Source organism: Patiria miniata, unplaced genomic scaffold (assembly GCF_015706575.1).
Source record: "Patiria miniata isolate m_02_andy unplaced genomic scaffold, ASM1570657v1 HiC_scaffold_10, whole genome shotgun sequence".
NCBI classification, from domain to species: domain Eukaryota; kingdom Metazoa; phylum Echinodermata; class Asteroidea; order Valvatida; family Asterinidae; genus Patiria; species Patiria miniata.
Genome location: NW_024037048.1, coordinates 14,763,949 through 14,781,627, shown reverse-complemented (window position 1 = coordinate 14,781,627; position 17,679 = coordinate 14,763,949). Strand labels below are relative to the sequence as shown.

At 40.6% G+C, this 17,679-nt stretch overlaps 1 long non-coding RNA gene and 1 pseudogene across 1 annotated transcript; one reads left to right on the top strand and one right to left on the bottom strand.

The window, feature by feature from the left end:
• Positions 1 to 1,269: 1,269 nt before the first annotated feature.
• On the bottom strand, positions 1,270 to 4,210 carry LOC119738746 (annotated as a pseudogene).
• Positions 4,211 to 11,470: 7,260 nt separating this feature from the next.
• Positions 11,471 to 14,240, top strand: LOC119738742. Its single transcript, XR_005272499.1, has 3 exons — positions 11,471 to 11,707; positions 13,208 to 13,342; positions 14,208 to 14,240. It is a non-coding gene; the product is annotated as an uncharacterized LOC119738742 (long non-coding RNA).
• The last annotated feature ends 3,439 nt before the right edge of the window (positions 14,241 to 17,679 follow it).

Below are 17,679 nucleotides of genomic sequence, written 5' to 3'. Positions count from 1 at the left end.
GAATATCACACAATATTGGAAAAGAATGTTGCAACCTGACGCCACTTCAACAGTTGTGTGCAAAGTCTATGGAGCGTCAAGAAAGTGTTCTCTTAAGTATTTCTCAGTCCCAGATTCATGTTTTATCATAGTCATCATTTTTGCAATGAATGACTTCATTGAGATGATATGAAGAAAAAGCAGCATCAGGTTGCAACATTCTTTCCCAATATTGTACATGACAAAAATATAGTATTGACAATGTGATAGATAGATGGAGAAGCTCTGCTGGCAGAAATTGTGTGCTTAGCAGCGCTATGAAATTGGGCCCAGTTCAAATCACTTATTTTCAATTTGTTTCATGCCTTCTGGACCTTACACCCTAATTACCTGACAAACGTGCTCTGAAAACTTGAACATGTATATTCATATCAATATAAACCATTAATTAGCATAATTACATTACGTACAGATAACTACCCCCCTCCTTGAATAACCATTCCTGGCCCATTCTCATGCCGTTGGGTTGTCTCTAAACAGGCCCCAGAAACTCCAAGAAAACAAACTTGCAGAGTTGTCCTAAGCAACATTTATGACGAGAACCTTTATAATTATGATATGAGCATTTCAATGCTACCTGACTTCAACTGTCTGACTGAGTCACTGAGTATCGAGTCAGTCACTATTAGTCACGTACTGACTGACCGAGTCATTGAGTTACTGAATGAGCCACTGACTGACCGAGTCACTGAGAGAGTCACTGACCGAGTCACTTACTGAGACACTGACCGAGTCACTGAGTAGATGACAGCCACTGAGTCGCTCAATGAGTCACTGAGTGATTCACTAACCGAGTCGCTGACCGAGTCACTGACTGAGTCACTGACTGAGTCACTGACCGAGTCACTGAGTTGATGACTGAGCCACTGAGTCGCTCAATGAGTCACTGAGTGATTCACTAACCGAGTCACTGACCAAATCACTGACGAGTCGCTGACCAAATCACCGACGAGTCACTGACCAAGTCACTGACTGAATCTGACTGAATCATGGAGTCGCTGATCGAGTCACTGAGTTGTTGACTGAGTCACTGACCAAGTCACTGACTGAGTCACAGAGTCCAGCTTAACTAGGCAAGCCTACTTTGTTTATGCCATGAGAGACTAGCCTATCTCTCCAGAACTGTTGTATTTTCCTGCATAACCATCTTGCCAAAGCTAAATTGAGAAATATTTCAAGGCAAATTTCCCAAATATTTCAAGGCAAACTAAATCACTCTTTAATCAACAGTATCGTTCCATTATTTTATTTTTGGAAAACCCCTTTGCAAGCAGGGGTTTTTGGAATGTACAAATTTAAACAATCTCAAGACTATAGGATAGGGACCACCTCAGGAAACTGGTACCCTGTTGTCCTTGGCCCACTTCTTCATGACACGGATGATGTATTCCACCTGCGGGTTACCGGTGTTGAGCAAGATTTGGAGGATGTCTCGCAGTGTTTCTCTGTAGAGGAAAAAAAATGGCAAAAATCTAGTGGCTTGAACTTCACTGGGTTTTGTGCACATGAAAATGAAAGCTATTAACAAGATGGACTTTGCGTCGGGGTGATGTAAATCAATGTTTGGTTTTGCCCTTCACCGACGTATAAACACTGTATACTCAGTGTGTTACCTCCCGAGTGAAAGTTGGAAAATAATCACTTGGGTGGGATTCGAACCCACGACTCGACCATCGAGCTTACGGGGTTGGTTGGCTGGCCAGGCAACCAATTCTGTAAGCTCGGTGGTCCAGTGGTAAGATGTCTGCACTAGAAAGCAGGAGGTCATGGGTTCGAGTCCCAACCGAGTGATTTTTTCCAACTTTCACTCGGGAGGTAACGCACTGAGTATACAGTGTTTATACGTCAGTGAAGGGCAAAACCTAATAGAGAAAATGAAAGCTGTTTTTAGAATATGGGGACAAAGGAAAAATCCATAAAGATCAATGAAGTTGAACTAGAGGGCTAAGAAGTTGAAAAGTATTCATGAAATTTGTAATAAAAAGCTGTATCCTCTCTGAGTGATCCCCGTTTGATATTTCCCAGGTCTGCATCGTGACTTTGGGCGTGATCCCTGGCTGCATGGCATATGCGGGTTGAGGGCTTCTGACTAGCGCCCCTTTGACAGAGACATTGACAATTAGGGAACCGCCAACATTGGGCTGGATAGCTCAGTTGGTAGAGCACCGGAGTGATATGTCAGTGCACACTGTTTGATAGATGTAGTGTGGTCACCTGACCATAAGTTGATCTGATTGGTCAGTGTGCACTGCTGATTGACAGAGATGACACCCACCTTGGTTCATGGCCAGCTATGATCTGCTGGAATACGCCCACGCACGCCCCTCGCTTGCCTTCCCAGTATTCAGGATTGGGTCCAATCTTTCCAGGACATCGAAAGCCTTGGTCGCATAGTAGAACTGGCCATCTACCGACAGAAAAGATGAGATTTGAGGATCGAGAGACCGTGACAGTTATATGTTGAGGTCGAGCAAAAAACATCAGAAGTTCGAACGAAAAGCCTGAAGTTTCGATCATATTGCCACTGTGTTGACAAAGTGATGAATTTGTCCCAAATCAACATTTTAAGCAGTTTGGGTTTTTTGGCTATTCTTATATTTTATGATGCCCTCTACATGCTTACCAAAGTTTGCGACACAAAAGTGCATCCTTCATTATGCAAGCTAATGACACAAAGTGGTAAATGTGCAACAAATCAGTTTTGTTTTTTTTCAATTCGACAAGGATTCGACGTCACTTATTCTTGTTGATTTTACACGTGGGAAACAATGCGGCAACCTGACGCCACTTTTGTCTTCACACATCTCAATAAAGATCAGTCACTGCAAAAATGTTTCACAAACATGAATCTGGGACTGAGAAACATTTCCAATTTTGTTCAGAAATACTTGGAAAGTGTTCTTGACTCTCCATAGACTTTGTACACAACTGCTGAAGTGGCGTCTAGATACTGCATTCTTTGGACGAAGTGACAAATGTATTTCGTGAAATCGGTTGCAGGTTTAGATTGAGTGACTGGATACTAATTTGGGGCAAATTCCAAAATCTTTACCAAATATACAACGGACAAAATTAGGGGATGATGTTTTACCTTGTAGCCGTCGTTGGCAATGAGCTACAGCAGGCTGAACGATTCGCCAGACGTCTCCATCTTAAGGTTCAACTCCCAGGCTAGTCTGGCCTTACGATTCATGATGTCTGAACAACGAAAACAACACAAAGAAAGGTTATAAATACATAGGATACTACTGTCAGAAAACACATTGGGGTCCACAAAAGATGGTTCGGTTCAGTGGATGCTCGTTTCAGCAATTTTCGGCCAGCAATGCTCAGTGTAACTGTGTACAATATTTGGGAGCCAAGAGGGATGTTCAATGTAGCGAATTCCTGTCGTACAATCTGCTTAAAATGTGACAGAACAAATCCAACATGGCAAGTATATGATTAACATGTGATGTTTACACGTTTAAACAAAAAACTTTTAAATCCGCTTACAATTTTTTCAAAACATTTAAACTAAACCCGAATTATACAAACGGGACCTCCGTTCACGCGATCTTCCTTGGAGATAACCACACATAGCACAAATAATTAACACAGATTTCAAACCTACTTAATGTAAAAAACCTTAGAAGCACTGTAGTACTTGATTGCATTTGGGGAACACGTAGTTACTTTATCAACGACTGCCTGCTATTTACTATGTCAACCATTGTTGATTTATCATGTCAATCACGCCGGTCTGCAGATCAGACATAATGGGTAGGCAAAAGCCACTGTCAATGGCTAAACGTTTAAAACGGTTCTTAAAATATATGCTTAATGTTCACAAAATGAAATGAAAAGTCACATCCTTAATATACGATCAGGGCGATGATTGCATGCTGGTTATGTCATTGTTAGAGACCCTTCAGTCTACCTCACACATGGGCAACACGTGCATCTCCCTAATGCCACTCTGGATTTTCCAGCAGTACATGAAATGCATGCACGGGACGTGTCCTGACTTTTGTTGGACATTTGGTTGTGCAGTCACAATTGTGAGTGGTCAATACATTATGAGTTGAGGCTTAACAGGTGGATTCATTCCCATAATTAGCAACTTGGAAGTTGGAAGAGGAAACGTCATTCACAATTGACGGTAATACTCACAGCATCTTGCCAACCAGAGACACGTGTAGTCATTCTTGATCTTCTCACTCTGAATGAGCACAAAAATCTGGAAAACAAGAGAAACGAAACCCACTCCAATTAAATCATGGTAAAACCAAGTGTTGCCACCAAAACAGTGGTCTAGGAGGCACAGAAAGATCCCCATCCGGGTTTTAGACTTGTTTTCTTTATCCCTATTCGCCCTGAACAAGGCTAAAAGCCACTCCAGATATACAGGGCTACAAGTCAGAGCAAAGCAGCTAAATCAACCACACCATCTCTGCCCTCACAGGTACCCACTTATAAGCCATCAGTGTGGGGGTTTGGTCAGTATCAAATGAGGGCAATAATGCTCATTGTGATTTTTGGCAAGGTATGCACCCCTCTAGTCAGAAAATATGTGACAGCATTGCAGCGGTGGCAGCTTTTTGGGTGCTATCCCTTTTTTTCTTTTTTTTTAAATGGCAGCCAAAACATGCTTGCTACAACATACAATTGATCCGGTTCAAGCATATTGACGGCAATTTTGAAAACACAAATCAAAAGTGATAACACTGCCACCACTCACACTGCAAAGCTATCACACATTCTCCAACTCTAGACGTGCCTTTCAAAAAATCGCTATGAGCATTGCTCTTTTCAATCGTCTGGTACCGGTGGCCCAATTTTTGGACCAAAGCTGAGAGCCTATTACTCCTGGGTGGGGAGAAGCAATGAGTAACAAAGTGCCTTGCCCAAGGGCACACGCACCATAACCCCAGGCTGGACACGAACCCACAACCTGCAGCTTTACCGCAGACCACGAATCCAACGCCCTTAACCACGAGGCCACAGCACTCCACACTCCTCTTGAATCAGGACAGATCATAGGTTGGAGGGAAATAAGCACCAGGCAAGGAATTCCAAAGAGATGCAGCACGTGGGAAAACAAGCTATTGGAATATCTTTTTGTTCTACATCTAGGTATACGGCAACAGTATATGGATGAGAACAGACAGAAAGTTGAGCTTCTCTCTCAAACAGGGCCGACCATCGGTGGAAATTGATACAAAATTCCACTTTTCTTGAAAATGACAGCACACCAGGTGCCGTGATTTCACAGGATGCTTGAGACTATTATTCCCTAACAGGCAGGTATTTCATAATAACTTGGTAGTTTTGGTTTTTGATGTTTGCAAATGAAAGGCACCATAACTAGTTCAGGCCCCATGACGAGTCACTGCGCCATGACTGGCCAACTATTGAGGGCGCAACAACAAAAATTGGGTCCGGGAGTCCAACCTACCTCCTCTGCTTCCTTGTAGTTGCCTGCTGTGGCTTTGGCCTGCGCAGAGTTGTAGTTGAACCTATCGTTGTTGTTGAAGTAACTCTAGAAACGTAAACACACAAAAACGTCATCTTAGTTTTTCTGATAATTTTCCCACCTGCACTACTTTTTTTCCCCCAAAAAGGACAAATACAGCTAAACCATGCCACAGAAACAACTATGAGCAAGTTGGGGCGAGACTAGTGGTCGATTCCTGACGTAATTTGATGCCTGAGCACTAATATCAACATGCAAACGCCTCTAGTCAGACGATGGTCAAAATTGTTCACCAAATAAATGGTCAAGAATAATTCAAAAAAAATTTGGTCCTGAATAATAGAGGGTGATTGGCAATAAATATTGTCAGGTTTTTGGAGAAAAGTTCAAAAACGAATAGTGTCTTACATTAAATGCATTAGATAAAATGACCTGAGAGCAAATATGCAGTCCTATGCCCCCTGTCTGTCTGGCCTCAACTCCATTTTCAAAGCTGTTGATGAAATAAAATGAATCAATAAACATTACTGTAACTTTCCTAAAAAAAAATATAGCGGTGCTGTTGAAACCCCTCGGCCTGAGTTTGTTGATATAAGGTGCAAAATTACAAGTACATGTAGTACAATAGTTAATACTGGTCAATGGAATGACCTTGACCTTGACCAATGACATTGACCTTTGACCTTTTGACCCCAAAATCAATCCAAACTTGATTTTCCTGAAGGGCAACCCCTGAAGTTACAAACCCGAATCATATTTGTAACTCAAATTATGATCAAATTATCATCGGGAAACAATTTAACTCACCACTGATATACTCACCCAAAAATAAGAAAATAATTTTCTGACATACTTCTAGTTGGGTAAAGTAGAGATATATTTATTTATTAATTAAGAATTTGCTAACTTTAAATAACTTTTTTAGTGTTAACCTGGAATTTTCCAAGATTTATGCAAGTGCCGCTGTGTTAGGGAACACTAAGCTGATTTTTGGCCCAATTTCTGGACGCCACCGTTTTAAAATTTTGCTCAAAATTGTATGACAGTGAAATTGTTTACAGAAGTTAAATGGCAAACACTACTGAAAAAGTACCAGTAATAACTGAATGAATTCGAAGTTTATCAACAAAGAAGTTTGGCAACCGTGCATGAGGAAAGTCAGGAGAAACGTCGCAGTGCGCCACGTTAGGGAACACCACTATATGTGTGCATTGATACTGGGTTCTTAATTGGGGTAGGTGCGGTGAACTAAAAACAATAGGCCCTGGCCCTGCTGACTATATGACTATACAATCATGGAGCTATAAAAAGAGGTCTTACCCAACAATGTATGCAAAGCATTCAAAAATACTCCGGAGAGACTCCCATACCTCAGACGTCACTGACCAACAAAGACTAGGAAATGTCCTTTGACATGTTTTCTCAGTAGGCATGCCATGGTAGCAACTTTTCCCTGCTAAATCCGACATTTTTTGACACATTATCCCTTTTAATGGTGATATATGTCACTGTAGGGAAAAATTAGTGATGTCCAGATAAATGGGAATCTTTCCAGTACGCCGAAAAGAAGTTGAATTTTGAGAAATAAATAGTCCAGACTTACCTGACGTACAGGCCTATATAGCCTACCGCTACATTATCTGCTGCATAATGTTGATCGAAAACCAAACAACAGGTGGCGCTCTTTACAATTAACGGTGTCAGGTACAATCTCATTCAAGTGATGTTGAGCAGTACGCGTTGCCATGGTGATCGTCATCACTGTGCTCTGCATCCTGTATGTGCTCCACAGTTGACATCCTTGGTAGAACCTTCAAACTCTGTCAACTTCAAGAAACAAAGGAAAACAAGTTATTTTAACACCTTTACCTTCTAATTCATAAGGTTTGGTTCAAATATTGTTTTCATCTGCTATTTTTGGAAAAGTCATTGTTTGAAGAATTTGGTTGACAATAATTACCGTGAAATTTGAGAACAATTTCCCAAAAAATTTACAAATTTACAAAAGATAAAAATGGGGCCTGTAGGGCCTGACCATACTTCCTGAACTTAGTTAAAATCCTTACACTTACAGTTCTGAAAGAATGACTATACAATCATGGAGCTATAAAAAGAAAGTCTAACAATGTATGCGATTAAAGCATTAATAACCCCTAGGCCCTTTTTGCTTAGAACCATCCTCAATCCTCCAAACTTTTGCAACTCCACCTAAATTTTTCAAAATTGTCAGACAGTCCTGCCTCAAAATGCATTCATCGTCAATCCTCCAAAATCTTCCTCATCCCAAAATTTTGCACTCGTGTTTAAATGAAGGATAACCAATGCCAAATCCTTCAAAATCATCAGACAGTCCTGCCTCAAAATGCATTCATCCTCATGGAGGAAATTCCTCCAAAATCCTCTTGTGCTTCAATCACCATTCATCCTCAATCCTCCAGAATCCTCATTTGATTCAATCAATATATTCATCCTCAATCCTCCAGAATCCTCTTGTGATTCAATCACCATTCATCCTCAGTCCTCTAGAATCCTCATGTGCTTCAATCACCATTCATCCTCAATCCTCCAGAATCCTCATTTGATTCAATCACCATTCATCCTCAATCCTCCAGAATCCTTCTATGCTTCAATCACCATTCATCCTCAATCCTCCAGAATCCTCATTTGATTCAATCACCATTCATCCTCAATCCTCCAAAATCCTCTTGTGCTTCAATCACCATTCATCCTCAATCCTCTAGAATCCTCATTTGATTCAATCACCATTCATCTTCAATCCTCCAAAATCCTCTTGTGGTTCAATCACCATTCATCCTCAATCCTCCAGAATCCTCATGTGATTCAATCACCATTCATCCTCAATCCTCCAGAATCCTTCTATGCTTCAATCACCATTCATCCTCAATCCTCCAGAATCCTCATTTGATTCAATCACCATTCATCTTCAATCCTCCAAAATCCTCTTGTGGTTCAATCACCATTCATCCTCAATCCTCCAGAATCCTCATTTGATTCAATCACCATTCATCTTCAATCCTCCAAAATCCTCTTGTGGTTCAATCACCATTCATCCTCAATCCTCCAGAATCCTCATGTGATTCAATCACCATTCATCCTCAATCCTCCAGAATCCTTCTATGCTTCAATCACCATTCATCCTCAATCCTCCAGAATCCTCATTTGATTCAATCACCATTCATCTTCAATCCTCCAAAATCCTCTTGTGGTTCAATCACCATTCATCCTCAATCCTCCAGAATCCTCATGTGATTCAATCACCATTCATCCTCAATCCTCCAGAATCCTTCTATGCTTCAATCACCATTCATCCTCAATCCTCCAGAATCCTCATGTGATTCAATCACCATTCATCCTCAATCCTCTAGAATCCTCCAAAACCGCCAGGAGGATTTTGGAGGAGTGAGGTGGGTTAGGGTTAAAAAGTACTCCGGAAAGATTCCATACCTGGAGTTCTGGACATTTAGTGAAATGTCCTTGGTGTTTTTTTCAGACAGTAGGATGCTGGCAGAGGCAGTAAGCATGTAGGATGGAACGCCGTATTATCGCGGTACTTATCACGTTTCTTGTTTGGACTAGAGATTGCCCGCTAACCTTCCCGAATTGTCCAGTTTCTTAGGTTGTATAACTCTTCCTTTTCAAATGCCTGTGATAAAAATGCTCGGAATATGCGAATGGAGGTGGACTCCCTATTATCGCGGTATGTGGGAATTGTGGTTTTTATAATAATCTCAACTTTTTTTTTTCATAGTGAATGTTTTACCAAAACATCCCCTGAATAAAGTCTGATATTTTCCCTGTAACGTTCAAGTTGATTAAACTTTGAAAGACTATATATCCCTGCAGGATGATTTCTTAAAACCCTGCCCTTCCCCGAAAGGAGAAGAAAATTACTGTGACAAATCTATCTACTGATTGGTGATTGGGGGCGCCATTGAGTTTACACGGTGTGCTGTTTTATTTTTTTATGTGCTGTCCTTATTTTGATCCCACGACTCCACGATCGATTTTCGGAGGTAGATCGACTGCGGCAATCGATTTTCGGAGGTAGGTCGACTGCGGCTCCACACCTCCACGCAGCCGTACGGAGGCGCGGATGTAGAGTAAAGTGGCCCTGCATTCTATAGTTGTACCCCTGAATCTTTTGGGAACCAGACTAAAAATAAATAGGGACTAAGATGTTTATTTTTTATCAGCCAATCAGCATCGAGCTTTCATCGCAGCGAGCTTTCACATTTGCCTTCTTGGTTTTTGAGTCTGTTTTCTGGTTGTCATTGTCGTCTTTTACCCCTGAATTTCCCTCATAAATCAAAGCCCTGCCCTCTTTCCACAAAATTAAACCTGCTCATATTCAAGAAGGTGTCATTGCCAATTGTTCAGATGTGCCAAGAAATATCAGAATGTCAATTTTGAGTGTCATTTAGTCAACTGTTTTGGTGAGTCTTTCCCTTCCTATATAGGAACGGGGTCCTAAAAGTAAGGATTACCGCGATGTAGCCCCACTAGTGTGGCCGTCGGTATGCTGCGCTGAACCTTTGGCCACACACCGTGGTACCGCGCGCTACTGAGGACGAAGTTTTTCATAAAATTCAGGGCAGTTTCTTACATTTTCAGTTTCTTACTTTCTTATGGTTGTATTCTATGATGTCTCCTATCACTTCTGGGATGCTTAGCATGTGCTTAGATCTGATGATGTTCCATTTTCCGAGATATTCTTCAATCTTTCTGGAGCCCATATGCACTCGTGAAACGTCTGGTGGTGGCAGCCATTTTGAATGTGACAAGAGATGACCTCAAGCTGTGACGTCGCGTTTATGCAAATTGCTTGTCGAGCGCGCGAGGGCGCGAGTTGCAAATGCGACGGCTGTTTCCTGTGCCGTAGATCCTGAATAGAGATCGGTGCACGTGGCCCCCTGACGATAAATGCATGTACAGGAAACAGCCGTCGCATTTGCAACTCGCGCCCTCGCGCGCTCGACAAGCAATTTGCATACACGCGACGTCACAGCTTGAGGTCATCTCTTGTCCCATTCAAAATGGCTGCCATCACCAGACGTTTCACGAGTGCATATGGACTCCAGAAAGATTGAAGAATATCTCGGAAAATGGAACATCATTAGATCTATGCACATGCTAAGCATCCCAGAAGTGATAGGAGACATCATAGAATACAACCATAAGAAAGTAAGAAACTGAAAATGTAAGAAACTGCCCTGAATTTTATGAAAAACTTCGTCCTCAGTAGCGCGCGGTACCACGGTGTGTGGCCAAAGGTTCAGCGCAGCATACCGACGGCCACACTAGTGGGGCTAACCGCGATGGTAACTAAAGTAAGGACTCCGACTATAGTTTTTTGGTAACAAATTTCCCTGCTAAATCCAATATTTTTGGACGTTTTAAACAGGAATGGTGGCATAAATCACTGAAGGGAAAATTGAGTAATGTCCAGATATGCGAATCTTTCCAGTACGCCGAAAGGAAGTTGAATTTTGACAAGTAAATAGTCCAGACTTACCTGATGTACAGGCCTAGCCTACCGCTACATTATCCATACGTGCCATAATGTTGATGTCGGATAACCAAACGACAGGTGGCGCTCTTCACAATTAACGGTGTCAAATACAATCTCGTTTACGTAGTGTTGAGCGGTACGCACTGACAGGTACTTAATACAGGAAAGAAAGTTACAAAATAAAGTTATCCCTGGGGACGAAGTTGCGAAAAAGTTTCTAAATCCGAATTTTCCCATCATGCATTGAGAAATCCAAATTCCTTTCTCGATAGGATTTGGGAAGTGGGGAATCGTTATTCGTTGTCCGTTTTTCTTTCGAGTCGGGAAGTGGGAATCGTTATTCGTTATCCGTTTTGCTGTCGAGAATGGATTTTCGATTCGAAGTCCGTTATCCGTTTTTCTTTTTGCTTAGGAAATGGGAATTGGTTTCGTTATCCGTTTTTCTTTTTGCTAAGGAATTTGGGAAGTGGGTTTCGTTATCCGTTTTTCTGTTTGCTTAGGAATTGGGAAATGGTTTCGTTAGGAAGGAATTAATGCGACCGGGAATTTACGGGTTATGAGATTGTCACTTTTCACACCGTTAATTGTGAAGAGGGCGCCGCCTGTTGTTTGATGATATCCCATTATTGTCCGCAGTCATGCAGTAGGCTGATGTAGCAGACAACTCGATCGATAACGTACATGTAAGTCATCACGTCTAGACTTTTTATTCACACTTCAATTAGTCAATTCATTATAGGCAGAGCATTTGAAGAGTACATTTGCTAAAAAAAAAAGCAGATAAGAGCCAATATTACATTCTATAGTTGTACCAAATTGGAAAAAACCCACCAACTAAATATTTTCGGTAATCCTTACTTTTTTTAGGACCCCATTCCTATATTATAAGGTTAAAAGACTCACCAAAACAGCTGAATGACACTCAAAAGTTACATTCTGATATTTATTGACACATTTGATAATTTGGCAATGACACCTGTTGAATATCAGCAGGTTTGATTTTGTAGAAAGAGGGCAGGGTTTTGATTTATGAGGGGTTAAAGACGACGATGACAAACAGAAAATAAATTTAAAAAGCAATTGAGATGGCAAACTGCAAAAAAGGTAGGAAAGTCACATTTTCTTTGAAAGTGCTTTCAAAATTATAACTAACATGAGTTTGTCTGAAGAAAAAAGACTTCTTTAGCCTGCCAAAGTCACTTTGGTACTACTGGACAGTCATCTGCAAAAGTCAGTTTTGAACAGAACTCGTACAAAATAGAGGTGTCCTAAAAGTAAGGATTACCATATTTTCCCTGATCACCTACAATCATTTTCAAATTCAATGAACTGAGCAGTGACTGAAAGTATACAAAATAAAATGCGCTTAAAGTCCGATTCCGGAATGGGAAAGATTTCCATATACATGTAAGTTCACTAATTTTCCTCTGTATTGACTAACAATTGTACATCAAACCATGAGCCTAAGTTACGAGTAATGGGTGCAGGTGTAACCATACAATCACCAACATGAATGGAATCAAGGTTAACTTTAGACAACTGCTTGTGGGTCCCAATAATCATAAACTCAGTTGTACTAGCTGTCATTCAGCATTAAACCATTAGCCAACAACCAGTTACGTAAATCCTGAATACAGCTCGATCTTTGATTTTCTGAGTTGTCAGTGCTAAAAGAAATATACAGCTGAGTATCATCAGCATAACAATGATGCTGTGGAAGATGGGTCTTAATGATGTCAAACAGTGGGCTTGTATACAAAATAAATAACAAAGGCCCAAGACAAGAGCCCTGTGGAACGCCATAATCAATGTTAAATTGCTGAGAGAGATTACCATTTATAGAAACAGTCGTTGGGATCTACCAGACAAGTAAGAATGAAACCATTTTAAGAGCAGTACCATAAATACCACATTTACTCTGGAGGGTATTTAGTAAAATGTTGTGGTCTAATTGTGTCAAAGGCGGCACTCAAATCAAGCAAAACTAACAAAGAAACCTGTTGTCTATCCATAGCCATTAATAAATCATTTCTTATCTTAAGTAAAGCCGTCTCTGTGCTATGATACTGACGGTAGGCAGACTGGGCAATGTTTAATTATTATTTTAGTAGAGTATTAATTTCTTTAGTAAAGTATAGATGCTAAGCTTTAAGGGGAAACATTTTGTCCCGCCTTTCATACAGGGTGAGCAGAGTATACATTGGATGGAGCTTCTGACAGACTCTCAGGAGAAATGGGTGGATGTTCAGAAGATCAAGGCATTCCCAGCCATGGTAGCAAGCCCTACGCTAAGAACCGGGGCACAGGCACTCATGCAGGTAGGCTTATGAGGGGGATCAAGGTCAGACCTGAGTATGCGTGGATAGCTCAAGTTTTCTGCATTTTGATGAGTTGTGTACCTAATGACAACTTCACGCGTTTCAGACTAGCATTCAGAGAAGTGCCGAACTAAATTATTCCAAAGAGTTGAATTAAGTTTGATGTTTGTAACATTGAGGAGCAACTACACATCAAAGTCGTCCAAAGATTGAGTGTTGCAGTCGTTCAGAATGACTCCAGCGTCTAATCAATGGAAAATTAATACAAGAACTTTGCCCGTGTTTGAAACTTGAATCGTTTTAAGTGGAGTTTAGTTGAGTTAAGTTAGGGACTCTGGAATACCAGTTTTAAATGGATTGAGGTTCTGTTTGATAACTTCGGTCTTTTAAGTCGAGTCTGCTTGACAAGTGAAATAGTCTGCGATAAGTCGAGTATGAGTTGAGCATTTTTTTTGACAAGTGGACTACTTTTTACTGAGTACTACTTTATGAGTCGATTTATTTGTTTTCAATGAATCCTGAGGTTTTGTATTAGTTGAGTACCTTTTTACAAGTCTTGTGTACCTCTGGTGAATTATTTTAATGAATATTTCGATGAGTATTTTGAGTACCGAAATGTGTACTCACAGTTGAGTGCTTGAAGTAGACTCTGTGGAATGAATTTTGATGAACAGTTTGAGTAAAATGCAAGCAGGTCTTTAAAAAATTAAGTCAAAGTGGCAAAATGTATAACAAGATCATTAAACCAGATTTGTCCAGGTTTTTGGCTTTTTGCAGCGCTAACGTTAGTCTTTTCCAAGACCTGGACACAATTTATTTAGAGCAAATGCATTCAAATTTTCTTTCCTGATTGGTTTCCGTCTAGATTGGTGGGTTGGGTAAGATCAAGACCAACACAATCATCAAGGAGCTCTCCAAACCCTGGATGCTGGATGAGGAAGCAGCCTGGAGACCACGGAGAAGTTTCCTTGGAAGATCAGCAAGGAAGAAGTCACCACGCTCAAAGAGAAGGTAAAATCTCCCCCTTGCGCTCAAGCACCCCCCCCCACACAGTGAAAACTATTAACTTTATATTTATTTTTTGTGCAAGTTGGTCCGTAGTGCAGAATGATTCACATGTTAACTAATGCATGCAAAATAGAGAAAAAAAGTAAATTTCAATGACTATCATCCCACCCTATATTTTTAGGCTATAGAAATGTCAAACCCCCAAAACAGATTTTTACCTACCCTACCACACAGTTGTTTTTTTTATATCCAATAGAAAACACCACACTTTTTGTCCTTGGTTGGCCTTATTATTTTAATAAATGTTTGAAATAATTTTTGTTTGTGAACCCCCCCCCCCCTGCCCAGGCTTGACCTACTCATCCCTCACCTCATCTCCGTGAAATCCAACTGGTAGAAATGAAAGCTGCGCGTCTTTGCCGCCACGAGCAAGAAGGAGCAAATGGACAGGGAGAAGATGAACATGGCCAACATGCTCAGCAAGTTCAACATCAACTGCTCGGACGTGGAGGTCATCCCGGACCTGAACAAGAAGCCCAAGGACTGAGAGCCTGAGACGGTTCAAGGAGCTGTCCAAACCCTGGATGCTGGATGAGGAAGCAAGCGAGACCACGGAGAAGTTTCCTTGGAAGATCAGCAAGAAAGTAGTCACTACGCTCAACGAGAAGGTAGAATCTCCTTCTTGCGCTCAAGCACCCCCCCCCCCCCCCTTCCACAGAGAAAACTATAAACGAGGGCCATTTGGGCACCATCGTGGCTTATAAATGCTGGTACCAAATACACGATAACCAGCATGAGTGAACTAGTGAAGTGTCCCTCATTCCGGCTTCTGCTTGTTTGACTATAAAGCGCCCTCTTTTGTCCATGCATGGAGGCAATACACTTAAAGCTTTCCCAGTGTCCACTTTACGCTTAGTCCCTGGTTTTTGTGATTTTAAGTCCAGTCTTGCAACATCTGTTAATTGGGTCCAACCTTTGACATTCTGGAGGCTGATTTTCAATAATGAGATTGATCACTTTCAATCCATTTTCCGTACTACTCTCAGTTCATTTGATTTGCCAAGTGCATGGAACACGACTTTAGTAAGCATCAATAAATCACGACATTTTTTCGCCTGAAATCTTTTTTTTTTCTTTCAGACCAACAGACAGATGCGGATCCGTGAATTGCTTCTCCAACATTCCCAGGAGGCTCAGCTCATTGTCATGTAAGTAAAAACCGGCGATAATGGCCACTATCGGACAATTAACCTATCACGGTGGAATTGCGTCAACGCAGCTTGTAAAATATTGTCTAAACATGATATACAAATGGACGCAGAACGCCAAAATCTGAGACAAACAAAAACTAACGTACAAAATTCCATGAGCCGTTTCGCGGATACCGCCATCTATGAAATGGAGGGGGGGGGGGCATTACATTGAAAAGTCATGCCATCATTCTCAGCTACAGTTGCATGATGAGACGTATTTTCATTGTAATGCCTCCCCCCCCCCGCGAAAAAAAAAAAATTCAAAGATGGCGGTATCAGCGAGAAGGCTTATAGAGTTGTCTAAGGGGCGTGGTTAACTCGCAAACGGCGGTAGGTCAATGGGTGGCGCTTTTCATGGCGGCACAATTGCTGACGTTTACACGAAATACCAAAAATTCTTTAAAAGCCGCTGGCGAAACAAGAAACTTTTTAAACAAAACTAAGGACACTTGTGTAAAAACTAAAAGTTACTTGTGTAAAAAGGGCACTCTTTACAGAATACTGGGGGGGGGGGGGGTGTTAACTGCTGGTGCAAAAAATGGGGGCGGGGTGAGCAATAGATCTAACAGTGCTTGTGACCCAGTCTGACTGAGCTACTGTGGTCACCTGATCAAAAGTGGTGATCTGATTGGCCAATGTGCACTGTTGATTGACATGCAGGAAGGGTCCATTATAACCTTTTCTTTGATTTCTTGCAGGAGTCTACCTATTCCCAGGAAGCGTACTTGTTCAGCTTACATGTACATGTGCTGGCTGGAGACATTATCCAAGGACATGCTGTCAGCAGGGATGCCAAATATGGCATCCAAATAAAAGTCAAGACAAAGACATTCACTTGAAATGATAAAGTGACAAAGGACAATTCCAACCAGTTGAAAGACCCTCCTCACTTGAATGGAATTTGTGCTTTGTATTAATTGATTTCGTTAAGATTGTTTCTTTACCATCTAACGGGCTCACACTTTCACTGATGTTTTCAAAGTGAGTTTCTTGAATGCAGTCAAGTAATACTGATTTAGAACAATAAAAGTCTTCAAATAATTTGGAGTCTGTTAATCAAGAAACACTTGTCGCACTTTTGCGGGCTTTAAAAACAACAGCCAACTCCACTTTTTTCATTACTGTAGGCACGTTTCTGTTTCAACTGAAATTAATTAAAATCATGGGTTATTTTTCATAACGAAGCCAAGCGAAAAAAGAGAGTATTTATCAACAATGGTGGTGCTTTTGGTAATCCTCAGAATGAGGTTTTATGCATACTGTTTTCATAGCCAGTCAATTGTTACTTTTACATAATTCTCACATATTATAACGTTTAAAATAATGCAATCATTTAATAAAATCCAGTGTGTTCTAATTGCTGTGAATAGCATTAGAATATTTCAAACAATTGTTAATCCAAATGCCAAGCTTAAAGTCTATAAGAAAATCAGATTCAATCACTCGATACTTTTTTCGTGACATGAAATAAAAATTGATACATACATGGGATTGATTTAATTGCCATCATCTGTGCTGGGCATACAGGGAACATAAGGCAAAGAAAATAACATGTTACAGTAAACGCCCTAAAATTATCCAGGTATGTAGCAAAATATTTTGTTTGTTTGTCTGTATGTCTTTTATACTTTGTTTGCTTTAGGATACAGTTATTGTGTTTAATTAATCTGTTTTAAATACCCAATACTACAAACAAGTTGCATTTGTTTTCGGGAAAGAAAACACGTTATTTTATATGTTGACCATTTTTATTGGTGGCAATAAAAAAAACTGGCGGTCAGAAACATGGCCTAAAAAATCCAGGTTGGTCGAGAGAACACCATAAACACATTTTTTTTTAGTTGTTAACATTTCTGGATACATATGGTGGCACTGCTTTTATATATGGGTCCAAAAAATCGTTGTCAAAAAACTTAACGCATACTTTTCACTATATCTCAATACTCATGCATAAAGCTAAATATTTTGTTTTGCAAAAAGTCAAAAAAAAATTGGCAAATCCATTTGTAGTATACAGATCGGCGCATGCGCAATGCAAAACCATTAATAATAATATCTTAATTTTTGTGACATTGT